Genomic DNA, 27290 nt, shown 5'->3' with positions numbered 1-27290 from the left:
GCCGGCCTACACCACAGCCACAGCCACACGGGATCCAAGCCACGTCTGTGACCTACACCACAGCTCACGGCAACACTGGATCCTTAATCCACTGATCAAGGCCAGGGATCAAACCCGCATCCTCATGGATCCTAGTTGGAATCATTAACTGCTGAGCCATGGAGGGAACTCCCTCTAAAAGGATTTTTTAGTTGAAATACAATATTTAGTTTTCTGAGAAACCTCCACATTGTTTTCCATAGTGGTTGCACCAGTGTACATTCCCACCAAAAGTGTAAGAAGACTCCTTTTCTCTATACCCTCTCTAGAATTTATTATTTGTAGACTTCTGGATAATGGCTATTCTGGCTGGTATAAGGTGGTACCTCACAGTAGTTTTGATTTGTAGTTCTCAAATAATTAGTGATCTTGGTCATCTTTTCATGTGTTCTTTGGACATCTGTATGTCTTCTTTGGAAAAATGTCCATTTAGATCTGCCCATTTTTTTTATTGGATTGTTTGATATTGAGCTGCAGGAGGTATTTGTATATTTTGGAGATTAATCCCTTGTCAGTTGTTTCATTTGCAAATATTTTCTCCCATTCTGTAGGTTGTCTTTTTGTTTTGTTTATGGTTTCCTTTGCTGTGCAAAAACTTTTAATTAGGTACCATTTGTTTGTTTGTTTGTTTATTTTGTCATTACTCTAGGAGGTAAAAAATAGATCAAAATAGAACTAAAAATAGAACTACCATACAATCCAGCAATCCCACTCCTGGGCATCTATTCAGAGAAAACCAAGTTCAAAAACATACATGCACCCCTATGTTCACTGCAACACTATTTACAGTAGCCAAGACATGGAAGTGACCTAAATGTCCATCAACAGAGGAATGGATAAAGAAGATGTGGTATATATATACAATGGAATATTATTCAGCCATAGAAAGAACAAAATAATGCCATTTTCAGCAACATGGATGAACCTAGAAACTATCATACTAAGTGAATTAGACAGTGAAAGACAAATATATGATATCATCTATATGTGGAATCTAAAAAAAACAAAAAAGAATACAAATGAACTTATTTGCGGAACAGAAGCAGACTCACAGACTTTGAAAAACTTATGGTTACCAAAGGGGACAGGTTGGGGGCGTGGGAGGGATGGAGTGTGGGTTTGGGATTGGCACACATGCACACTGAGATATATGGAACAGTTGGCCAAAGGGGACCTGCTGTATAGCACAGAGAACTCTGCCCAGCATTCTGTGATAATTTATGTGGGAAAGAATCAGAACAGATAGGTTTATATGTATGACTGGGTCACTTTGTTGTATAGCAGAAATTATCACAGCCTTGTAAATTAACTATACTGCAATAAAACTTAAAAAAAAGAAACAGATTCTTGCTGTGGCTCAATGGAAACAAATCTGACTAATATCCATGAGGAAGCAGGTTCGATCCCTGGCCTCCCTCTGTGGCTTAAGGATCCGGCGATACTGTGAGCTGTGGTGTAGGTTGCAGATGCAGCTTGGATCTGGCATTGCTGTGTCTGTGGTGCAGGCCAGCAGCTATAGCTCCAATTCACCCTCTAGCTTGGGAACCTCCCTGTGCTGCAAGTGCAGCCTTAAAAAGACCAAAAAAGAAAGAAAGAAATACAATTAACTTACAACCCTGCATTATTTTTTGTTGTAAAACAGTCATCTGATATATGTATATAAGGCAAAGTGCTTCCCACAGTAAGTTTAGTTAAAATCCATTACCACACAGTTAGAATTTTTTCTTCTTGTGATGAGAACTTTTAAGATATATTCTTTTATCAAGTTTCGAATATGCAATATATATTGTTAACTATAGTCACTGTGCTGTACATTGCATTCTCCAGGCCTTACTTATCTTCTACGTGTAAGTTTGTACCTTTTAACCACATGCATCCATTTTACCCCCTCTCTCTACTTTCCACCTCTGGCAGCCATCACTCTGTTCTGTGTATCTTTGAGGTCTTTTAACATTTTTGATTTTTTTTTTTTTAAGATTTCACATTTAAGTAAAATCATACAATATTTTAGTTGGCTAAAAGCCAAAAAGTCTTAGTTGAATAGGTACCCTTAACTTGTTTACCTGCCGGGAACACAGATCCAAATATCATATATAAACTAGTAAGTTTTGTATTATTGTGTTTAACTCACAGATAACATTTTTAAATGGATGCTATAAGATCTCTATATGTGTGTCTGAATATTTATCTGTGTCTATGTATGTTTTGTTTATGTGATATTTTTCTATCTCTGGATGGTATTGCCAAAATTCATAAACGAGCTCTATTTTAATTGGTTTAGAAAGAAAGAAACCCTTGTATAAGTATTCCTAAAACTGTCAGAAAAAAATAGGAACTAACCCCAATTTTTCTTTCTTTCTTTTTTCTTTTTATGGCCCCACCTGTGGCATATGGAAGTTCCCAGGCCAGAAGTGAAATTGGAGCTGAAGCTGAGACCTACACCAAAGCCACAGCAATGCTGGATCTGAGCCACATTAGCATCCTACACCACAACTTGCAGCAATGCCAGACAGATCCTTAACCTACTGAGCTAGGCCAGGGATCAAACCTGCATCCTTACAGAGACTATGTCGGGTTCTTAACTTGCTGAGCCACAATGAGAACTCCATTTTCAGGTATTTAAAACTTTACAGTTATACTAAGTTAAATGATGGACTTTCATTGAATATGTGTATCATTTCTGAATAAGATGAAACACCAAAAACATTAATTGTTAAACTTAAGTTTAATTTTATCTTCTTTGGCCTCATTACAGACACAGTAAAGATTTTTGGGTCTGTTAATAAACATATTATTTTATCATATTGAAAAATTTTACTGTGAAGAAACAGATACTTCTAAAATTATAAAATTGGTACATTAATAGATTTTCTAATCCATCTACAGAATGCTGATATATATATAACACACAGTTCACAATTGCTTATTTCCTTGTTTTCACTGGAAATTAGTTACCAAAAGGGTTAAGAATTCTAATCAACATGTAAATGAGCTATTAGGAATGATAAAAATGAAGGAAAAAAATTCCTCTTGTAGAGTAATACAAGAAAAATCAGGGAAGATGTGAGAGATGAAGGATGCCTTTTTGAGAAAGAAAAGAGGAGAGTAATTTTGTTCTAAAGTAGTTTAAGGTTATTTAATGGTAGTTTCAGATGGGAAAGAGGAAAAGAAAGGAAATTGTGCAAGGAAAAGAGAAAATCTTTTCTCATGTGGTCAAACTGGCTAAAATGAAACATATTCATCATAAGGTTTTTTTAAGGAATTTTAAGGATTTTTCTGGTGGTGCAGTATGTTTTCATTGCTGTGGCTTAGGTTTATCCCTGGCTCAGGAACTTGCCCATGCCTCTGGTGAGGCCAAAAAATAAGTAAAATAAATTATAATATTAATAGTGATCAAGACAGTGTGGTATTGGTACCAAAACAGACATACAGACCAATGGAATAGAAGAAAGAACACAGAAATAAACCCAGACACCTATGGTCAATTAATTTTTGACACAGGAGGCAAGAACATAAAATGGGGAAAAGACAGTCTTTTCATCAAGTATTGCTGGGAAAGCTGGACAGCTGCATGCAAATCAATGAAGCTGGAACACACCATCACACCATGCACAAAAATAAACTCAAAATGGCTTAAATATAAAAGACAACATCAAAGTCCTGGAAGAGAACATAGACAAAACATTCTCTGACATCAACCTTACAAATGTTTTCTCAGGTCAGACTCCCAAAGCAATAGAAATAAAAGCAAAAATAAACCAATGGGACCTAATCAAACTGACAAGCTTTTGCACAGCAAAGGAAACCAAAAAGAAAACAAAAAGACAACTTACAGAATGGGAGAAAATAGTTTCAAATGATGCATCTCACAAGTGCTGAATCTCTAAAATATACAAACAGCTTATACAATTCAACAGCAAAAAAGCCAATCAATCAATGGAAAAATGGGCAAAAGACCTGAATAGATATTTCTCCAAGGAAGATATACAGATTGTCAACAAGCACTTGAAACAATGCTCAACATCCCTAATTATCAGAGAAATGCAAATCAAGACTACCATGAGAGACCACCTCACACCAGTCAGAATGGCCATCATTAATAAGTGCACAAATAACAAATGCTGGAGAAGCTGTGGAGAAGAGGGAACCCTCTTGCATTGTTGGTGGGAATGTAAGCTGGTACAACCACTATGGAGAACAGTATGGAGGTACCTTAGAAAACTATACATAGAACTACCATATGACCCCACAATCCCATTCTTGGGCATATATCCGGACAAAACTTCCTTTAAAACAGACACATGCACCCACATGTTTACTGCAGCTCTATTCACAATAGCCAAGACATGGAAACAACCCAAATGTCCATCGACAGATAATTGGATGAGGAAGATGTGGTATATATACACAATGGAATACTACTCAGCCATAAAAAAGAACAAAATAATGCCATTTGTGGTAACATGGGTGGAACTAGAGACTCTCATGCTGAGTGAAGTAAGTCAGAAAGAGAAAGACAAATACCATATGATATCACTCATATCTGGAATCTAATATAGGGCATAAATGAACCTTTCCACAGAGAAGAAAATCATGGACTTGGAGAATGGACTTGTGGTTGCCAAGGGGGGGAGGGGTGGCATGGATTGGGAACTTGGGGTTAATAGATGTAGACTATTGCCTCTGGAATGGATTAGCAATGAGATCCTGCTGTGTAGCACTGGGAACCATGTCTAGTCACTTACGATGGAGCATGATAATGTGAGAAAAAAATGTATACATGTATGTGTAACTGGATCACCTTGCTGTACAGTAGAAAATTGACAAAACACTGTAAACCAGCTATAATGGAAAAAAATTAAAATCGTCATATTAAAAATAAATAAATAAGTAAATAATAGTCCATTAGTTCCCACCCCCCAAAAAATATTAATAGTGTACTAATATAGAACTAAAGTTTGGATTACTGGTCTCTTCTTAAGAAGATTATTGTAAAAAGTTTTTCTTTACATGTTGAGTAATCTGCCTAGAAAACAAAGATTCTGCAAATAATCTCCTGTGCTTTGTGTTGTCTTTATTATGTTTTTAATTACTTAAGAATTAAACCTAGCGACTAGTATCCATGAGGATGCAAGTTTGATCCCTGGCTTTGTTCAATGGGTTAAGGATCTGGCATTGTGGAAAGCTGTGGTATAGGTGACAGACACGGTTGGGATCCTGCCTTGTTGTGGCTGTGACGTAGGCCTAGAAACTGCCATACATCATGGGAGTGGCTCTATAAGACCAAAAAAAAAAAAAAAAAAAAAAAAAAAAAAAAAAAAAGAGTCTTCTTAATATTGAAAGTGCTAAGGTTTGGTTTTTTTTTTTTTTTACATTCATGTGACCTGTAATTGCCTTTGAAATCTTTTATTGTCGCTTTGGTTAAATAGATAACTAAGTATTATTTCACAGTGACTTGTGATTTTGTTTCATTAGGTGTTCAAACCTTTTGATATTTTTGAAAAATTTCCCCAAATCAAATTCTAAATGGAGTCTTTTTTGCCTTAAGGAAACTTCAAGTTTCCCCAGAGGGCACCTGGAAAAATCTCAAAGGATTTGTTCTCTCACTTGGTAAGACAGAGATCTTAAACTAATTAGGTTTGTTGGAAATGTTAAACTTCATCTGAAACAGTGTCAATGAAAAAGTGATTCTGAACCTTCTTTAGGTTGTAGTTGTATGGATGTATGTTCTTAATATAAATGTTTCAAAAATTGTATAAAGTTCCTAAAAATTTGTATTTTTGCTCTCCATGATTTGTCCTTGTTTAATGTTATCAGTCATAATTCCAGTTATTATAAAAGGTTGAGTCACACACAGCCTATATGCATGTCACACACATATTATAAAATGTTGTATGTCACAGCTTACACGTCTGAAGCAACCAAATTGACGGGTCAGTTGTGCTATAATGAACTTGCATCACATTTTTAACCATGGCTGTGGTAAAGTGTGTCATTCACACAAGTGTTAATGTTTCACACTTATTTAACTTTCTGAAAGCAGTTGCAATCAACTACAGGTGAAAATGCTTCAGGTCAGCATTTTTGCTGATTCGCCGAAACGACTCTGACAGATACTCTAGAGTACAGGTTTTATAAAACATATACCCTTAAAAATCGTGCCACTGGGTTGGGTCAAACCTCCCAAAACTCTAGTGGAGATTGCACTGATGGTGGCTGTTAACTTGCTCTCCAGGGCTTGAAGGATGCCGGCTTCACCTACACCCTACTCACCTAACAGACCTTCCTACATTCTTGCCCCAGGCCCCAGCTAGTGATTATTCTTTTCGACGGGGCTGTGAGGGGCGTGCCCATCTGCTGGTTTCCGTGGTAACTAATGAGCCAACCTGAGGTCAGTTCCCCCTATAACTGGCAATCTTCCCTTCCCCACCAGGAGTAAAGACGCTGCCTTGTCCTGCTTGCTGTCTGCTGTGCCGTGGGGGTGTTGCTTGACCTTGCTCCAGGACCTTGCTTCAGACGTGTAAGCTCCCTCTATCCTTTAAACCATGTCTTTGCTGCTGACTAGGCTGTTGATTCAGTCTTAAAGCTGGGCGAGTACAGGCCTTGTAGGCCTGCAGGGTGCAGCCCAATAGAGAACCTGATGAATTTACAGAATTGCTAACCCCAAAGCAAGCAACGTAGGAATTAACTTCATGGGACTGAATGAACTGATAAGGGTGATTCTAATTTTTATGGCCTTTTTGTTTGAAACATCGCTAGCTCTTATAATGTTTTATTTTTCAGATTTAAGGAACCCTTTTTCTCTTTTAAGCTGTTTGTAGCTTATAGAAATATGTTAACATATACTTTTGTGAATAAAGATGAAATATTTACTTCTCTACCTAATTCGTCTAGAATTTAGAAGATCTTATTGAGTATTCTTAGTTTCATGGTAATGTAATTGGTTGCAGAAGTTCAATAAGAATCTGTGGTCCTTGTTAACAGGACACAGTTTGAAACATTGGTTATATAACTAAGGTTTTGACTGGAAGGTCATATCTGAGAATGATGTTCATAAAATCGGGTGTGACCAGAGAGTTTTAAGGAACTAAAGTTCACTGTATGGAGCCAACGCTTACAAAGCCCTCTTGGAATATCCACCTGATGCTTGGCTTACAGGGTTCCTGGCTTTATAGGTGAATGAGATTTCTTTCTGACAGAGCCCAGCAACCTTAAAATATACTGCGAACCTCGAGAAAGGAGGAATCCGCCCTATAGATATTGCAGGTAAAGACTGATGGTCAGTCCTTGGCTTGGCTTCTTCACCCTCAAGGGGCTTTTAAAAATCTAATCTGAGTTTCCTTATTTAAAGTTCCAGTAAAGCAAACTTGAAAGACCTAAATGACCAATTACTTATTTTTGCTGCACTTGTGTAAATAATCAGGCGAAGTTCAATGAGACTCAGTTTATTTTGAAAATTAGTCTGACTTTGATTATCTTTGAAATCGGAGTGATTTTTAGAGGGAAAAATCCAGTTTCAATGAAAAAATATAGCACCATTCCTATAGATTGTTGAATTCTAGCCCTGTTTTCTCTTTTGTGCTTTTTCACCTCTTAGTAAATCGACTCCTGCTGTTTTGTACCTTTTGTCAGTAATTAACATTTCCAGTTTTTCTCTCAACGTTCTGACTTGACACTACTGAGAACTAAAACCGGACTGCCCAGATTCTCAGGAGGACTATCCAAATGGGCTCTACAAGTTAATGCAGAATGTTTCCATGCTTTGCTCCAAAAAATATCCCTCGCTAGGACACTGACATATGCACCGTCACCAAAGACATTTGAACTGCAAACCCGGAAAGGGAAGTGAGGTTGTCAAAGCCATCTTCTCTCTATCATCTAAAGATGCTTTCAGTCCTACATCTAGTAATCTTTTTGACCAACTTTCCTCTGGTCCCCCAAACTGGGTTTATAATTCGCTCCACCCATGAACTTCTGTCTTTTTGCTCATTTTGTTTCACAGAAATGCCTTTTCTTGGAGGAAAAAAAAAAGACTTCAAAGGGCAGAATGAGGGATACCAGAATATACCATCTCAGAATATGCCTGTTTGGCATATAAATTATTTTGAGCTAAATGTGGTTAAGAACCAGCTAATGCAGGAAAAGCTCTTCACCTCCCCCTAATTACCTAAAAATAGAGGATACATTTTCACTTTTGTAAAGGAAATTCACATTTAAAAAGGAAACTTCCACTTGTAAAAGTGTCTCGCAACAGAGACAAAGCTATAGCCAGAGACAGCTCTTTTCACCTGAGAGGTTCTTATCTGCATAATGAGATAACCCTTACTTACCTATAGTTCCTCCCTCCCCCTTGCCTCCTCCACCCAGAAGCCCAGCCTCTTTCCTTTTGTTTAGCCTAAAATGATACATTAGCCTTAATCTGGCTGCCTCTTTGGGTGTTCATTTTATTGCAAATCTCTATGTCTGTGTATGTTACCAAATCTGTGTTTTAATTCTCTTTCTAATCTGTTTTTTATAACTTTAATTGGAAAGCCCAGCGAGGGAACCTAGAAAGGTAGAGGAGAAAAGAGATTTTCCTTCCTTTCATAGCCCAAGACCCTGGAGATAAATGAAGCCAGGGGATCTGAAGTGGATCACAAGAAATGGTGGATGAATAGAAATAGTCAGTAATAAACCTGGGATTCTAGCTCTGGCAGCCTGGCCTCAAAAAGCCATCCATTTCATTGAACTTGAAGTAATTTTATTAATTTTTTGGTAACTTCGTTCTTTGTCAGTCTCTCAGAAATCCTCTTGAGGAAAGGACAATCTCTCTCTAATCCACCATTATATCCTCAACATGGAAGCATGTCATTGTAACATTACGGAGTTACTACTGAGTTTCTAAATGGCAAAATGATAAGTACTGATATGTGAAGGTAATAGACAGAAAGGAAATGAGATGGATGAGCTAGCTTGCTCAAAATTTTTCATAGCTCTAGGAGTCTGAACAATGGAGGAAACCATTAAGGAGAAGGGAAGGAAGTGAAATCGGAAATTTTTAGGAAGGTCAAGAAAGGAAGTGTAGAGCATCTGGCACATTGTATGACATACAGAAAGTTATGTAAAGCGGGTTTTTAAAACTGTGACTCTATAAATGGGTTATAAAAATCCAGGAATCTCACACGATTTTATATAAAAACATGTTTCTTTATATTCACGTGCTAATTTCTAGGCAGTGGTTTCTCTCATATTTGGAAATGAATCCAAACCCTCCACATGGGTAGAAAACACTGATTGATTAAAGCAACTATAGGTAATCTAGATGCCCTTCCTCAGTTTTCTTTCTTTCTTTCTTTTTTGTGGCCCTCACTCGCAGCACACGGAAGTTCCCAGGCTAGGTGTCGAATTGGAGCTGCAGCTGTGGGCCTATGCCACAACCACAGCAAGGCAGGATCCACGCTGTGTCTGTGACCTACACCACAGCTCATGGCAACACCAGATCCCCAACCCAATGAGCGGAGGCCAGGGATCAAATCCACATCCTCATGGATACTGGTCGGATTCATTTCTACTGTGCCACAATGGGAACTCTGTTCCTCAGTTTTAAAATGAAGAAATCAAGGCCCCAGTGTGTTTTAGGACCTACTGAAGTTCAAACAATAAATTAGGTGACAAGAGGGGCTGGGGCTCTTGTCTCTCAATTTCCAACTCTGTATTCTTTGCTGTGCCTCCAAATATTGTGTGAAGGGGGAAAAAAAAAAAAAAGTTTAATTGCTTGGAAAAAAGAAGAGGAAATCCAAAAAGATCCATCACAAGTTAAAAGCAATAGACCTATAAGGCTGGAGGAGCCTCAGGGTACACCTAACATTTCCCTGATTTTAGGAAAAACACCTCCAAATATTCTGGAATGTTGATTTTTTTTCAACATAGCTAAAGAAAGTGAAAGAAAGGACCTGATTAATCATTTAGCCATTCAGTTGAGAAACAAGAAAAACTAGATTATGCAAAACATAAGTATGAATATATATCAAAGATGTCCACGAAAACATTTTTTTTTAAAGGCTAATAAAGGCAGGAGTTCTCTGGTGGCACAGAGGGTTAAGGATCAGGTATTGTCATGGCTGTGGCTCTGGTTACTGCTGTGCACAAGTTTGATCCCTGGTCCGTGGACTTCTGCATGCCACAGGTGTGGCAAAAAAAAAAAGATGGGGGAAAAAGAATAATAAAGATTCAAACTGACTATCTGTCAAAGCCTCGTGCTCGTCTGTGACACAAAGTGAAAGAGCAACAGGTTGTGCTTTCTCACACTAAGATAACAAAGCCTTATGAAAGTTTGATCATCTTTCCCAATGTGATCTCAGGATAAATTCAGTAAATGAAATCCATGTTCCTCAGTCCTCCTGGTAGGCAGTTAATCAACTTTTGCTCAGAGAACATCAGACCGTTTGGAGACCTGAGTTCAAATCTTGGATTTGCCACTAATTCATGGACTTAGACAAGTCAACTTCTCTGGTTCTTAATATTTTTGATTGTGAGAGTGAGAAAAAAAAGTTGATCTTGGACAGTGTTTTTCTGACTTTTTTAATATGATTTTTTGATTAATACAGTAAGATATGTTTTGTTATCTGCATGAATAAAATATAGGCCTATAACTGAAACGAAAGTTCAGAATACTGACTCTTAGTATATTCAAGGCATGCTGATATTTTCTATTAGATTAGGTCCTATTTCTTTTTTTAAAATTTAGGTTATGACCCATTAAATTGATTTCATGACGTACACATGGGTCACAAACTACAATTTAAAAAACGTGAAAAACATTAAGGTCACTAGAAGCATATTTATATTCTAATAAACTCTCTACAAGAACCACAAGTCAGGAGCTCCTGTTGTGGCTCAGCAGAAACAAATCTGACTAGTATCCATGAGGATGCAGGTTCAATCCCTGGCTTCACTCAGTGGGTTAAGGATCTGGTGTTGCCAGTGAGTTGTGGTATGGATTGCAGATGTGGCTTGGATCCCCAGTTGCTGTGGCTCTGGAATAGGCCGGTGGCTACAGCTCTGATTCAACCCCTAGCCTGGGAACCTCCATATGCTGCACATGCAGCCCTAAAAACAAACAAAAAACACCATAGATCAATAATAAAGTTGATTTACTTAAATTTTCTATTTCCCCTTCCCCCTATGTTGGAAGTGATAATGGATAGTAATAAAGAATTACAGGGAGCAAAGGGAAAGTAGATTTGAACATCCATGAAAGGAAATTTACCAAAAAATAATTTAACATCGACCATTGAGAAAAAGAGATTTACAACTAAATTGATATTTTCAAAAGACTTGCCATGAACTGCTTAAATTTTAAGAGGGCCTTAAGAGAATGTCTGAAAGACAGAGGGGGTAGAAAAGAGAGGAAAGAGGAGGAAAAGGGGAAAATGTCCTGAGGCCTCTGATCTTTACTTTGGTCCTAGGCTCAGCGCATGTGAGAAACACCCTCTACACATGTGAAAAATGATCTTCTGAGCTGTGTTCGGGGCCCCCACTGCTAGAACACTCCTTTTAAGTTACAAATCTGATCATAAGACTGCTTAAAATTCTCCAGGGATGGAGCTCCTTCAGGATAACATGCTCTCCTCCACATGGCACACAAGTCATTGCTAATCTGATCTTCCCCCCTTTTCCTAATACCATCCACACCCCCAGTGCGAGCACACCATCACCAGTTACATCAAGTCCTTGGGGTTCTCCAACGTCCTTTTCAAGCCTCTCTCTCCAGCTCTTATCTCTTTCTAGAACACCCTTCCCTCTGCTTATCTCCTCAGGCCCTTCAGGTCTCAACTTATGTATCTTCTCTGCTGCTGCCCACCTGGTCTGTCCTCTAAGTCACTGTTTACCCCAATCGCAGATGCTAACACCATGTGTTAACACACAATTGATCATCTTCCCCCTGGGCCATGGTTTCCTTGAGAAACAAGGGTCATGTCTATTCTACTCATGGGTGAACAGTGCCCAACACATAGAAATTTCATAAATATTTGTTAGTTTAATGAACATGAATGTTGAAGGACTTTCCTATATTCCATTTCTTCCAGATGCTGAGAATAACTGAAAGTTCTGAAATTCAGTTATCATGCTTGCCAGTCAAGTATAATCAGATTAAGTAGTTCATCTATCAGTCTTGCAACAAATCTTTAGCTAAATCTTCAAGTTAAGTGTGAGTGTTCTCCGGTTAAAAAAAGATGATAGCGATTAAGCAGAATGGGAACATAAGCAACCTGTCAAGAGAATGGTGTGGTCCAATTTTTTGGAATTAAAAGTGGAAAGAGGAGTTCCCGTCGTGGCGCAGTGGTTAACGAATCCAACTAGGAACCATGAGGTTGCGGGTTCAATCCCTGCCCTTGCTCAGTGGGTTAACGATCCGGCGTTGCCGTGAGCTGTGGTGTAGGTTGCAGACGCGGCTCGGATCCCGTGTTGCTGTGGCTCTGGCGTAGGCCGGTGGCTACAGCTCCGATTCAACCCCTAGCCTGGGAACCTCCATATGCCGCGGGAGCGGCCCAAGAAATAGCAACAACAACAACAACAAAAAAAAAAAAAAAAAAAAAACAACAACAAAAAAAAAGTGGAAAGAACTCAAAACCACAGTGTAGAGTTATCAGATTCTATAAATTTTAATATTTCAACTGCATTCCCTTTGTTAGTGGAAGACAGATAAACATGACTAGTGGCAAAAATCTTTTGTGTGAAAGAAAGCAAAACACTTCTAAAGCTCTTAGCTTTATTCCTACTTTGGTGTAGGAATAGGATTTTTACTAAGATAACAGTTCTTTGGTGTGAGGAGTAGGTAACTTGAGATCAGGAGAATTCATTGTTAGATATGCTCAATAAAACAAGACGGGAAAACAAGAGGAATAAAGATTATGAATGTTAGCCCGAAGTGGGAAAAGAAAAATATCTGACCTTAGAAAATGAACAGAGCCGAGCCCAATGGAAGCTCAAAATAAAGAGATAAAAAATATCATGATTCTAGAGCGGCCAGGCAGATCCTTCTGGAATTGAGGTCGTTTTATTTTTTTTTTTTTCCTTTTTTAATAGCTGTACCTGTGGCATATGGAAGTTCCCAGGCCAGGGGCCGAATTGGAACTGCAGCTGCTGGCCTGTACTACAGCCACAGCCATGCAGGATCTGAGCCACATCTGCGACCTGTGCTGCAGTTTACAGCAATGCCAGATCCTTAACACACTGAACAAGGCCAGGGATGGAACCTCCATCCTCATGGCCACTATGTCAGATTCTTAACCCACTTAGCCACAGTGGGAACTCCTGAAGTCATTTTAGATTTGGTGTTTTAACAGGAAACACAAATAGGCAGCTGGGAAGTAAATAAATAAAATTGCTAATAAAAAGCAGGTAAGGGAATATAAGGGCCCAGGGAAATGGTTTAAATCTCCTTGCTTCTATGACACACGGGATATCTCAATTAGATGATGATTTCATTTCCTAAAGAACAAAGGAAATGAATAAATTAAATGCATTTATTGCTCATTGGGCATCAGACTTTTTTTTTTCTTTTTCTTCAAAGTATTTCTCAGTGATTCAAATTCTGGTTCTTGGGAAACTCTTTGGGAAAGTCTATGAGTACATGAAGAAATATAACCAGTAAAATTACATGAATTCATGAGGATAATTCAAGATACTGATATGATTAAACTTTCATTTTTGTGTGTTTTTATCCTAAAAATTACTGATTGTTGTCTGTTAATGGTAAAACTGCAATTTTTTTATTTTCTTTTTTTTCTTTTTTTTTTTTTTTGTATTTTTGCCATTTCTTGGGCCGCTCTCGCGGCATATGGAGGTTCCCAGGCTAGGGGTCTAATCGGAGCTGTAGCCACCAGCCTACGCCAGAGCCACAGCAACGCAGGACCCGAGCCGTGTCTGCAACCTACACCACAGCTCACGGCAACGCCGGATCCTTAACCCACTGAGCAAGGGCAGGGACCGAACCCACAACCTCATGGTTCCTAGTCAGATTCGTTAACCACTGCGCCACGATGGGAACTCCTATTTTTTTATTTTCTTTACTTATTTATATTATCAAAAGCTTCCACAGGGAATTCCTATGTGGCTCAGCTGGTTAAGGGTCTGGCATTATCACTGCAGTTGCTCGGGGTGCTGCTGACCTGCAGCTTCTATCCCTGGCCTAGGAACTTCTGAATGTTCTAGGTAAAGCCAAAGCAAAAAAAAAAAAAAAAAAAAACCAAAAAACAAAAAAGCTTCTACAATGATAATTTCTCTATTGTAATGGAGAAAAATTCCCCTTCCATTCCACCCGTCTCCCCAGTTCCCCCCAAATTCTGAATAGGATAGCATTTTAAAATTTGGTTTATTTGATCAGTTGTGGTAGAAATATGAAAATTTTGATCTCATTAACTCAAATCACTACTAAAATAATCTCTAGGAAATTAGACAATTTAGCAGAACATCAAATCCAGACTCAGAACCAGAACCTAGGGCCCTGTTTCAGTAATAGAGGTGGCTTTTATAACCTTTCCTTCTGGACAGGGGTAAACTTTTAGTTTGACAATAAGTGATCAAGGATGGTTAGGAGATTTTTATTTTAATCTATTTAGTCGTTGATTTTATTCTTAGCAATTTCTTTGACTGAAAGAGCAGAAACTAACTCAGCTCAGATTTTTGTTGTTGTTGTTGTTGTCTTTCTGTGGTCACACCAGCGGCATATGGAGGTTCCCAGGTTAGGGGTATGATCAGAGCTGTTGCTCCTGGCCTACACCACAGCCACGCCAGATCCTTAAACCACTGAGCAAGGCCAGGGGTTGAACCTACAATCTCATGGTTCCTAGTCAGATTCAGTTCCGCTGAGCCATGACAGGAACTCTTTTTTTTTTTTTTTTTTTAAGGTGAATTTATTTCTATGGACAGAACTCCGAAAACACCATTTAGTCCAGCTCATGAGGGCTGAAGATGGTAACTGGCAAACTGCCAGTCTGAGAGTCCTAGAACCCTATAGCCTCTCTTCTTTGCTCTTTTCTGAATATCTGCTCTATTCTTATCTTTGCAAACCAGATCCTTTCACGTATTCAGTATTTCAGCTTTTCTATGATTTTGGCCTGCACATGACTTTTTGTAGGTCATAAAACTGACTCCTAGTACAACACAACATAACAGATGGGCTCCCCTCAGCTAACACAAACTCTGAGAGAGACAATTCCAGGGTGATTCCAAGAGGAGCTGCTGATTGTCTCAGTTTGGGTGAGGTGATCCTGCCTCCCTGTTCCAACCTGCCAAGGAAGAGGAACCAGGATGCATTGTATCAATATGTCCACCTAGGCTCACCTCTTTCACTGAGGTTTTTCTGGGGGTCATTTCCAAAGAATGGGACTTTGTGCTACCATGTATCCAAAATATATTTATTATACTTTACTAAGCAACTTCGTTTTTTCGGTTTTTTGTTTTGTTTTTTGACATTTACATGAATAAAGATATCTTAAAGTAAAAAATATAACATTAGAAATATTCGCAAGGTGAAAATAAATTAACACTAGATATATCCAAATTAAGAAAGTCTGTAGGAGTTCCCGTCGTGGCGCAGTGGTTAACGAATCCGACTAGGAACCATCAGGTTGCGGGTTCGATCCCTGCCCTTGCTCAGTGGGTTAACGATCCGGCGTTGCCGTGAGCTGTGGTGTAGGTTGCAGACGCGGCTCGGATCCCGCGTTGCTGTGGCTTTGGCGTAGGCCGGTGGCTACAGCTCCGATTCAACCCCTAGCCTGGGAACCTCCATATGCCGCGGGAGCGGCCCAAGAAATAGCAACAACAACAACAAAAACAAAACAAAACAAAACAAAAGACAAAAAAAAGAAAGTCTGTAGATCTGATTCTCAGGATATTGAAGATCTTATTATATTTTTAATTAGGTGATTTGTAGATCTGATTCTCAAGATATTTAAGATCTTACTATATTTTTAATTAAAAGTTAAAATTCTGGGCATTTGAATAAACGTTTTCGCTCTTCTGATTGTGTTACTGTGAATTTTAAAATAGCTCTGAATGTTTTTTTCCTCAAAATATAATTCCTTGGTGTAGAGATGTGAAATACTAAGCAACTTTGGATGAATCATTATATTTAGTAATGGCATGGAGAAGTTACTGTAGAGTTCTTCCTTGCCTCTCCCAACCTGGTCACCAAGTGTCCCATTGTTCCTTGCTTTGACGGCCAAGAGCCCCAACCCCAGGCTTTCCCTCACAAGTAATAACCCAACTCCAAAAGCCTCTGCACTCTTTATCCCCATCCGCAGTCTCATTTCTATTTCAGCCTGCTCTTTCCTTGCTAAAACACAACTAATTCATACTAAAGTACTTATGACTGATAAAGTGACTTTACAGGAGACCATTCATCCTCTCAGTGACTTCATTTACTTATCTCTCAAGTGGCAGAGGTTTGATTAAATGACTCAAGTTTTTTTCTATCATAACTTTCTAACTTCCTAAGATAAAAGTTGAAGATCACCCCTCCAAAGTTATTTGCATATTTAAAGAGCATTCTAAATAGTAATGTAGTTATCATCCATTTAGTGTTACATGCCAGACACTCTTCTAAGAGCTTTACCTATAATAATTATCTTTAATCCTTACAGCAACACAGGTAAAAGAGTGTGTTACTTGGGTTATATTAAGAGGGGTAACAAATGAAAGCTGAAAATATATACCTTAAACAAAATCAAAGCTTATTTCTCACTCATAGCTTTCTTCAACTTGGTGATTCAAGAAACTAGCCTTTTTTTTTTTTTTTTTTTTTTTTTTTCTTTTTGGCTCTGCTGTTTCCTAGATCCTGTCTGATTTCAGCTGTGGAAGGTAAAAAGAGTACAGACAAGTCACCCACATCTTAAAAGAGTCTGGCCCAGAAGTGACATGCCTTACTCCCACTTGTACTATATTGGTGAGAACTTTTCTCAAGGCAACAGCTGGATGAAAAGAAATTGAGAAATATTGTCTCAAATAGGACAATCAGTTCTCAAAAATACTAATGTTTTTCATCACTCCTGCATACACATTTTTTTCATACTTTAACATCTCTTTGATAGAAATACATTGTTCAATCAGAACAAGAACAAATCTTCAACATAAATTTATATTAAGCATTTTTTTTCTGTCTTAGTAGTACATAAAATTGTATATTTGACAACCAGTGAAATCTTAGGTTAGATGAAATTTGGTGTATAATATGGGAGAGGGAACAGATAGCTTGGCCCTTCCTCCATCTGCCATTCTTTTCACCAATTATCCATGCATACCCATCCTTCTTTTACTCAAGAACATATACAGTGGAATCCAGTTCAAGCATACAGCTCAAAGTCCAGCATCTCTTTGGTGATGTGAGGTCTTCCAGTCTAAAGCTCTTCTTAGAATAGCTTTATACACACATGTAGAGAAGTTATTTGTATTTCTCCTTTTATGATGATAAAACAGAGTCAAGATGATCATAACAAAAACTCATTAAAAGGAGAATTAGGAATATATAGCATTCACTGGTCTCTTGTAGTAATGGATTGTGCTTTTTAAGTTATCATAGACATAATTTTAAAAATACTTGGCCAATGCATAGCATGGGTCTCTGTCTTTCCAGCACCCAGCATTTGTTGCTTTGCCATCTGCTGCCAAAATCTTCAGCCAAATATGCTACTTTAGGTTTTTATTACAGCAGTATCTCCTTTAAAGCACCAATTCCTACAGTAAATAATAGACTCCAGAATGTGTGCATTAATGTAATAGAGCTTTATTTATCATTCATTTAACCACCTACAGTAATAGTTCCCAGTTGGTGGGCAGCTTTCCTCCATACTGTAATTCAAGGAACTAGTCCTCTTCCATCTTGTGGTTCAGTCTTCCCCTAGGGCCTCATCTTCAAAGGAATCCATCTAGTGGAAGGAGAAAGATGACAGAGAGAGTACATCTGCTTATTAAACCTTGATCCCAGAATGCCACATATTGCTTCTGCTCCCATTCCAGTAGTTGATATTAGAAGGAAGGCCATGCCAGGTGCAGGAGGAATGCAGAAATAGAGTACTTGTCTGGGTAGCTGCTTCCAGTGACAACTCAAATTCTCTGAAGGGCAAGCATAAACTTTGACAGACAGCTAATTTATTCTGACATAAGGGGATAACATTCAATCTTGAATCACAGCAATTTTTTAGCAGGAGAAATATTTAAATATTATTGTGGAGTTCCTCACAGGGTACCTCAGATCATAACATATCACCACCTTCTCTGTCTTCTAAGTCTGTGTCTGTGTGTTATTTTAAAATAGTAGGTGAAATATCTACGGACACACAGACTAAAAATAAGAGATGGAAAAAGATATTCCATGCAAATGGAAACCGAAAGAAAGCTGGAGTAGCTATACTTGTATCAGACAAAATACACTTTTAAAACAAAGGCTGTAATAAGAGACAATGGTGTTATATAATGATAAAGGGGCTAATCCCAAAAGAAGATATAATATTTGTGTACCCAACATTGGAGCACTTAGATATATAAAGCAAATGTTAAGAAACCTAAAGGGAGAAATAATAACACAATAATAGTAGGGGACTTTAATATCCTGCTTACATCAATGGATAGATTATGAAAGGGAAAATCAATCATCATTGGCCATAAAGAACACATTTTAACAGATGAACTTAACAGATATTTACTCAACATTCCATCCAAAAGCAATAGAAGACACAGTCTCAAGTGTATATGAAACATTTTCCAAGAAAGACTACATGTTAGGCCACATAACAATAGAGGAGCAAAACCATATCAAGTATCTTTTCCAAACCACAGTTGTATGAAACCAGAAATAAATTACACAATTAAAACTGGAAAATTTACAAATGTGAAGATTAAACAACACACTATTGAGCAACAAATGGGTCAAAGAAGAAATCAAAATAATCAAAATGTATCTTGAGATAAATGGAAATTGAATGCAATATACCAAAATGTATGGGCTACAATTCTAAGAGGCAGTTCTAAGAGGAACATTCATAGCAGTATATGCCTACCTCAAGAAACAAAAGTCTCAAATAGTAACTGTACACCTCAAGGAATGCAGAAAAAAAAAAAAAACAAATGAAACCAGTTAATAAAAGAAGGAAACAACCAAGATTAGAGCTAGAATAAAGGAAATAGTAAGAAGACAATAGAAAAAAGTCAGTGAAACTAAGAATTGATTCTTTGTAAAGATAAACAAAATTGACAAACCTTTAGCTAGACTTACTGAGAAAAATAGTTAAAATCGTAAATGAAAGAGGAGATATTACATCTGATATCACAGAAATACAAAGAATGAAACAAGACTACTTTAGTCCTATGCCAACAAATTTGAAAACCTAGAAGAAATGGATAAATTCCTAGAAACATACAACCTACCAAGGTTGAATTGTGATAAAATTGAAAATCTAAACAGACTGATTACTAGTAAAATTGAATCAGTAATCAAAAACCTTCCAAGAGACAAAATTCCAGGACCAGATAGCTTCACTCTGAATTCTACCAAGTGAAGAATTAATATCAATCCTTCTCCAATTCTTCCAAAAATAAAAGAGGGATGAACTCTTCAAAACTCATTTTACAAGGCCAGCATTACCCTGATACCAAAACCAGACGAGGATGTCAGAAAAAGGAGAAAATTACAGTCCAGAATCACCAATGAATTTGGATGCAAAAATCCTCAACAAACTATTAGAAAACTCAATTCAACAATACTTTCAGGGGATCATACACCATAATTGAGAGGGATCTATTCCAGTGATGCCATTACGGTTCAGCATCCACAAATCAGTCAATGTGATATACCATATTAATGAAATTAAGTATAAAAATCATACAATTTCAATAGATGCAGAAAAAGCATTTGACAAAATTTAACAAGGATTTATGATAAAACCTCTCAGCAAAATGGGTATAAAGGGAACATAACTCAGCATAATAAAGGCCATGTATAGCAAATCCACAGACAAGATTATATTCTTGTGAAAAGCAGAAATGGTGAAAAGCAGAAAGCTTTCCCTCTGAGATCAGGGACATGACAAGGAGCCTGTTCAGTTCCTTCAGTGTGACAAAATATTGGAAGTCCTAGCCAAAGCAATTAAGAAAAAGTTATCCAATTGAAAAGGAAGAAATAAAACATTATTTGCAGATGACATATTGCATATAGAAAACCCTAAAAACACCTTAAAAAACTGTTAGAACTAATAAATTCAGTAAAATTGCAGGATACCAAGGATTTCTACACACTAATAGCAAACTATCAGAGAAATTAAGAAAACCTATTTATAGTTGCATCAAAAGAATAAAATACTTAATAAATTAAACCAAGGAGATGAAAGACCTATATATTGAAAACTGCAAGACATTAATGAAAGACATTGAAGGAGACAAAAATAAAAGATATTCTGTGTTCATAGATTGGAAGAATTAATACTGTTAAAATTTCATTGCTACCCAAAGCAATCCAAAAACTCAATGCAATCCCTATCAAAATTCCAATGGCATTTTTCACAGAAATAGAACAAACAATCCTAAAATTAGTATGGAATCACAAAAGACCCCAAATAGGCAAAGCAATCTTGAGAAAGAAGAACAAAGCTGAAGGCTTCCCATGCCTTCTTTTCAAACTATATTACAAAGCATTAGTAATTAAAGCAGTATGGTGTTGGTATAAAAACAGACACATAGATCAATGGAACAGAATAGAGGGCCAAGAGTTCATGTCATGGCTCAGTGATTAACAAACCTGACTTGCAACCATGAGGTTGCAGGTTTGATCCCTGGCCTCACTCAGTGGGTTCAGAATCTGGTGTTGCTGTGAGCTGTGGTGTAGGTTGCAGATGTGGCTTGGATTCTGTGTTCCTGTGGCTCTGGCATAGGCTGGTGGCTACAGCTCCGATTAGACTCCCTAGCCTGGGAACCTCCATATGCCATGTGTGCGGCCCTAGAAATGACAAAAAACCACAAAAAATAAACAAATAAAAATAAAAGCAGAATAGCCCAGAAATAATCGTCCACCTACATGGTCAATTAATTTGCAATGAAGGAACTAAGAATATAGAGTGGGGAAAGGACAGTCTCTTCAGTAAATAGTTTTGCAAAAACTGGACCACATCTTAAACAGTACACAAAAATCAGCTCAAAATGGATTAAAGACTTGAATGTAAGACCCGAAACTATAAAACTGATAGAAGAAAATATAGGTGGTAATCTCCTTAGCGTAATTCTTGGTGATAAGTTTTTGAATCTGACCCCAAAAACAAAGGCAATAAAGTAAAAATGAATAAATTGGGCTACATCAAAGTAAAAATCTGCATAGCAAAGAAATCCATTTTTAAAAAAATGAAAAGGCAACCTACTGAATAGGAGAAGATATTTGGAAATCATATATTTAATAAGGTACAAATATCCAAAATATATAAAGAATTCATACAACTCAATCACAGAAAAAAGCCCAAACAATTTGATTAAAAATGTGCAGAGGATCTGAATAGATATTTTTCTAAAAAAGACATAGATGGCCAACACATACATGAAAAGATGTTCAACGTCATTAATCAGGGAAATGCAAATCAAAACTACAGTGAGATATCACCTCATACCTCTTAGAATGGAAACTAACAAAAAGACAAATAGGTAGCAAATGTTGGTGAGATCTGGACAAAAGGAACTCCTCATTTATGTAAATTGGTACAGCCACTATGGAAAACCGTATGGAGAGTCCTCAAAATATTAAAAATAGAACTACCATACAATCTAGCTATTCTATTTCCGGATTTTTGCTTTTTAGGGCTGCACCTAGGCATATGGAGTTTCCCAGGCTAGGGGTCAAATCGGAGCTACAGCTGCCACCTATACCACAGCCACAGCAATGCCAGATCCGAGCCAAGTCTGCAACCTATACCATAGCTCATGGCAACACTGGATCCTTAACCCCCTGAGTGAGGCCAGGGATCAAACCCACAACCTCATGGATCCTCGTCAGATTCATTAACTGCTGTGCCACCACAGGAGCTCCTACTTCTGGATTTTTGTTGTTGTTGTTGTTGTTGCTATTTCTTGGGCCGCTCCCGCGGCATATGGAAGTTCCCAGGCTAGGGGTCCAATCGGAGCTGTAGCCACCGGCCTACGCCAGAGCCACAGCAACACGGGATCCGAGCTGCGTCTGCAACCTACACCACAGCTCACGGCAATGCCAGATCGTTAACCCACTGAGCAAGGGCAGGGACTGAACCCACAACCTCATGGTTCCTAGTCGGATTCGTTAACCACCCTGCCACGACGGGAAGTCTTGGATTTTTATTTTAAGAAAACTAAAATACTAACTCAAAAAAATACATGTGCCCCCATTTTCTTTGTGGTATTATTTGTAATAGCCAAGATATGGAAATAACCCATGTGTCCACTGATGGATGAATGGTTAAAGATGATGTGGTATATATACAATGGAATATTATTCAGCCATAAAAAATGATTTTTTACTCTTTGCAACAATATGGATGGACCTCAAGGGCATTCTGCTAAGTGAGATAAGTCAGATAAGATAAACACCATATGATCTGTCTAATCTATGGAATATAAAAACAAAGAGTTCCCATCATAGCTCAGCAGTAAGGAACCCAACTAGTATCCATGAGGATGCCGGTTGGATCCCTGGCCTTGCTCAGTGGGTTAAGGATGTGGCATTGCTATGAGCTGTGGTGTAGGTCCGCAGTTGCAGCTAGCCTGGGAACTTCCATATGCTGCAGATGTGGCCCTAAAAAGCAAGGAAACAATCAAAACACACCAAGAACATAGATAGAGATTACAGATTGGTGATTGCCAGAGGCATGGGTGGGGTTTGACAGAAACGAATGAATTGTTTTTCTTTTTTAGTGTGGCTTAAATGAATTTAATTTAAAAATTATAAATTTTTTTCTTTTGTCTTTTTAGGGCCGCACCTGTGGCATATGGAAGTTCCCAGCCTAGGGGTTGAATCGGAGCTGTAGCTGCTGGCCTACACCACAGCTGTAGCAACATGGGATCCAACCCAAATCTGTGACCTATACCACAGCTCACAGCAACACCAATCCTTAACCCACTTAGCAAGGCCAGGGATCGAACCCATGTCCTCATGGATCCTAGTCGGGCTCATTAACCACTGAGCCACGATGGGCGCTCCTAAAAATTTTAAAATTTAAAAAGCTAGGCTTTGTGGGAAGAGAGAATTGATGAAAGATTTTTTTTCACCCAGGATGAGAAAGTTAGATAGATGATAGATAGATAGAATGAATTACTAAGGAGTTCATCACAGGGTGCCTCAGATCATGTCACTAATCATGAACTCCATTTTTTAAGTCTATGCTTATGTGTTATTTCGAAATATTAGATGAAATATCTATGATAAAGGTGGAATCAAAAGCAACAATAGGTGGTATAATTTTTTGAGGTAGCCAGCAGTGGTAAAAATAACCATTTAGTAGGAGTTCTCTTGTGGCACAGTGGGTTAAGGATCTGACGTCTTCACTGCAGTGGCTTAAGTTGCTGCTATGGTACGTATTCCCTGGCCTGGGAATTTCCATATGCCATGAGCACAACCAAAAAAAATAACTGTATATTAGAAGTAGTCAGCAGAGTTCCTGTCGTGGTGCAGTGGTTAACGAATCCGACTAGGAACCATGAGGTTGCGGGTTCGATCCCTGACCTTGCTCAGTGGGTTAAGGATCCGGCATTGCCGTGAGTTGTGGTGTAGCTCGCAGACACGGCTTGGATCCCGTGTTGCTGTGGCTCTGGTGTAGGCCAGTGGCTACAGCTCTGGTTAGACCCCTAGCCTGGGAACCTCCATATGTCGTGAGAGCGGCCCTAGAAAAGACAAAAAAAAAAAAAAGAAATAGTCAGCTTTTTTTTTTTTTTTTCAGTCGTTCTATATGCCAGTCACTGTGTTGAATACTTTTCAAGCATATTTTAACTCAGCAGATGTTTAACCTCCCTGAGCTTCTAAACCCAACATGATTAAACACCTGCTGAATTATATAACACCCATACATGCCTCATTCCAAGGCCTTATTCTTAACCAGACACCAATTATTTTTCCCTGTTGTAATTTACAAACCCTTAAGATTCCTTGAAGAGATACTTGAGAAGTATTGAATTAGATGTTGATGATGACTGTTGGTAACAATATAATCATAAAAATAAATGAATTATCTGAATCTACATGCCAGTTCTTGATTAAAAGTTTATCAAATGATTCAGAACATTCAAACCATGGTACATATGTTTTATGCAGTCAAAAATTTTAAAGTTAAAGATACATACAGAGAACTTGCACTTTGAGCATTTCCCAGGTCTATAATGTGTATACTTTCTGCTGCAGAAATTCTAACTTGCTAAGTGCTTTTCCTCCTTGTTAAAATCATTGGCCCTTGAGCCTTATTTTCTTTCTAATCTTATGGGTCATTTAAAGCATCATAGTTCCACTGAAACACCAAAAGATGAAGATTTTCAAGGTCCAGTTACGGGGTGGATTTCAGGGATCCTACTCTTAAAGGACCAAAGGGGGACAAGAGAAAGAATGCCAGCCAGCTAGGGTTTAATAAAAGGTGACAGTTCGTGGATGCAAGACAGAGAGAAACTCTGACGGAAAAGTCCCAGACCAAGGAAGGCTGGCCCGCGGGAAAGGGCCAAAGGCTTTCTGTGCAGGAAATCTCTAAGGAAGATGTGAAATGCAATAAAGCAGGATCTCCTGAATATTGTTCAGCTCTACTATCTTGAGGCAATGCTTCCATTTTTTTTTTCTTAACTGCTAGTTTCCATTCCGTTCCTGTGCTTCCGAACCTCAAATCTGTCTTTGATTGTTTAGCTTCCTCCTTGTTAGAGTAGTCTGTAACATGACATTACATAGAATATATAGAAGGACCAAAATGTTGCCTCCAGACAAAGGAACAGAGGAGGGAGCCTTATGCTGCGCAGAGGCTTCCTATTCCAAGACCGGTCTGCACAGCACAGGGTCAGCTGCCATAGTACAGTATGTGTGCTCAGCTGACTGATGCTGAGTCTGGGAGTAAAATGTGGTCACTTTATGGTAGAAGCAGTGGAAGACATTGTACCTTCTTCTGACAACAAACTCCAGAGTGTTCACTTGGGAGACTAATAGCCATTTAACCAAATACAAATGGCAGGGAAACCATTTAGGGATCTCACATGAAGATCTAGTTTGTTTTAAAACTTTATTACTGAAGGGTCATGAAGTTTTAGACTTGCAAGGGACTTAAGAATCCCATCTCATCTCCAGGTCACAAATAGACAGCCTAAGGCCAAATCTGGCACACAGATGGAATGTGTTTTATGTGGTTCATAATTTGAATTAGTTGCCAACATTTACAATAAGGAGGGTTCAGGATTAAAAAAAAAAATCTAGATTCCTAATCACCCTTGAAAAATCGGAAGATTTAGCAACACTGAATGGCCAGTATTTCCCCATGGCTGTGACTAGGGTTCATGGCAATTATGTCCTTGGGACATGGCTGGCAGTTTTGAGTTTGCAACCCTTGCGAGACCATCCTGTTCATTTATTTCTTTTTCTTTTTCTTTTTCTTTTGGCTTAGAAAGCAGCATGAGGAAGAACCTGCACCCCACCAGTGACAATGCTGGATCCTTAACTTCTAGGCAACTGGGAAGCTCCCAATCAGTTCTTTTCCTACAGCTAAGGAAGTGAGGCCAGGAGAAGTCAAGTGACTCATCCGTCCACGCTACTTTTTCTACCATAATACTTATGTTGATGCTCTTTCTATATACTCTATCCCTAAGATTTTTCCCAGAGAGGTTTGGCAAGTGAGCATACAGTCTGAGGGGGAGACGAAGATGATATCAGCCAGAGGATAAGTTAGGGGCTCACTAACTGGAACTCAAGAGACATGCAAAGGAAGTGATCAGTGGGAGTGAAGGGAGAGCAAGGTGGGGAATACGCACAAATAAGAACATACCTGAAGAGATGAGGGAGAGTGAGGAGAAAGAGCAAAGGAGGCAAAGAATTCATCTGCTCCTACAAAGATGTTCACATTCCCAGAAAAGGAGCACTTGACAGAAGAAAGGAGGCTGCCGCAAACCAATGCCAAAGTCAAAACTCATCAGAAAAAAAGAATTAGAAATTATAAGAGTTCTCCTTCAGATTTATTTGAAAAAAAAAAAAAAGTGTGAAGAAAAACAGAGGAGCCTTCTCAGGGTTGCCTGAGAAATTAACAGAAGGAGATCAAAACAATTATCTGAAAGACTAAAGCTCTGCAAGGAAAAAAAAAAAAAAAGAGTTGATATTTAAGGTCAGCAAAATTTTGCTTGGGAGAAAAATGAACCAAGGCTGTCTCCCAGGGCTCTTGTCCTTAAAAGGCTGTAAGATCTCAGGACTGGTACTTCCGCAAGACTACAGAAGTCGTACCAAATGGTACGGTGTGAATTCACTGTGAAGATTAAGAGAGAGAAGTAGCAGAATGATATTTGAGCTGCTGACATAGGCAGCTGATAAACATTAAAAAGAAATAATAGGATATGCGTGTAATTAGCATGTGAAAGTCAGAAGGCTTCAGTGGTGGTCTTGGCCCTGCCACTCATGGGCTGGGTCAGTTTGTGCCAAGTGCTTCAATTGTCTAAGGCTCAATTTCCCCTGTTATGAAGTGAGGGGCTCAGGCTGATTCTCAAAGCCTTATCCCTAGATCAGCAGCATGGAAGGACTTGTGAGGAAGACAAACTCTTAGGTCTTATCCCAGACTTATTGAGGCTCTGCCATCTGTGTTGGAACAAGCCCTCTGACTGAGAAACCTGTAAAGTTTGACATCCCCTGAGAAAGCCACCACCAGATGATCTCTATATGCCTTATAGCTGTAAACAGACTAATTCTAAGGGAAAGAGGAAAGAGAGCTAGGTTACCCAGTAGCTGGCATAAAAAATTATTTTAGGAATTCCCATCATGGCTCAGTGGTAACAAACCCAACTAGTATCCATAAGGATGCAGGTTCGATCCCTGGCCTCACTCAGTGGGTTAAGGATTGGACTTTGCTGTGAGCTCTGTTGTAGGTCACAAATGTGGCTTGGATCCCATGTTGCCGTGGCTGTGGCCGGCAACTGCAGTTCTGATTCGACTTGTAGCCTGGGAACTTCCATAGGCAGTGGGTGCAGCCTTAAAAAGACCTCCCCCTCAAAAAAAAAAGATTTGTTTTTTTCTTTTTTTTAAGATATTCAATAGGACAGGA

General features: G+C 38.5%; 1 long non-coding RNA gene across 4 annotated transcripts in view; it reads left to right on the top strand.

Moving 5' to 3' along the window:
• LOC106507269 overlaps positions 1-26238 on the top strand; it is a 43476-nt gene extending 17238 nt beyond the window's left edge. For 3 of the 4 annotated variants that reach the window (XR_002344102.1, XR_001303147.2, XR_002344103.1), the window contains 2 exons: positions 6473-6559; positions 25653-26238. This is a non-coding gene — a long non-coding RNA (uncharacterized LOC106507269). Of the gene's footprint in view, positions 1-5587; positions 5650-6472; positions 6560-25652 lie in introns of all 4 variants that reach the window. The other variant, XR_002344104.1, reaches the window with a different exon arrangement.

This window comes from Sus scrofa, chromosome 5 (assembly GCF_000003025.6).
Source record: "Sus scrofa isolate TJ Tabasco breed Duroc chromosome 5, Sscrofa11.1, whole genome shotgun sequence".
NCBI lineage: Eukaryota > Metazoa > Chordata > Mammalia > Artiodactyla > Suidae > Sus > Sus scrofa.
The sequence above is the reverse complement of the archived record's forward strand: the minus strand, read 5'-3'. Positions and strand labels throughout refer to the sequence as shown.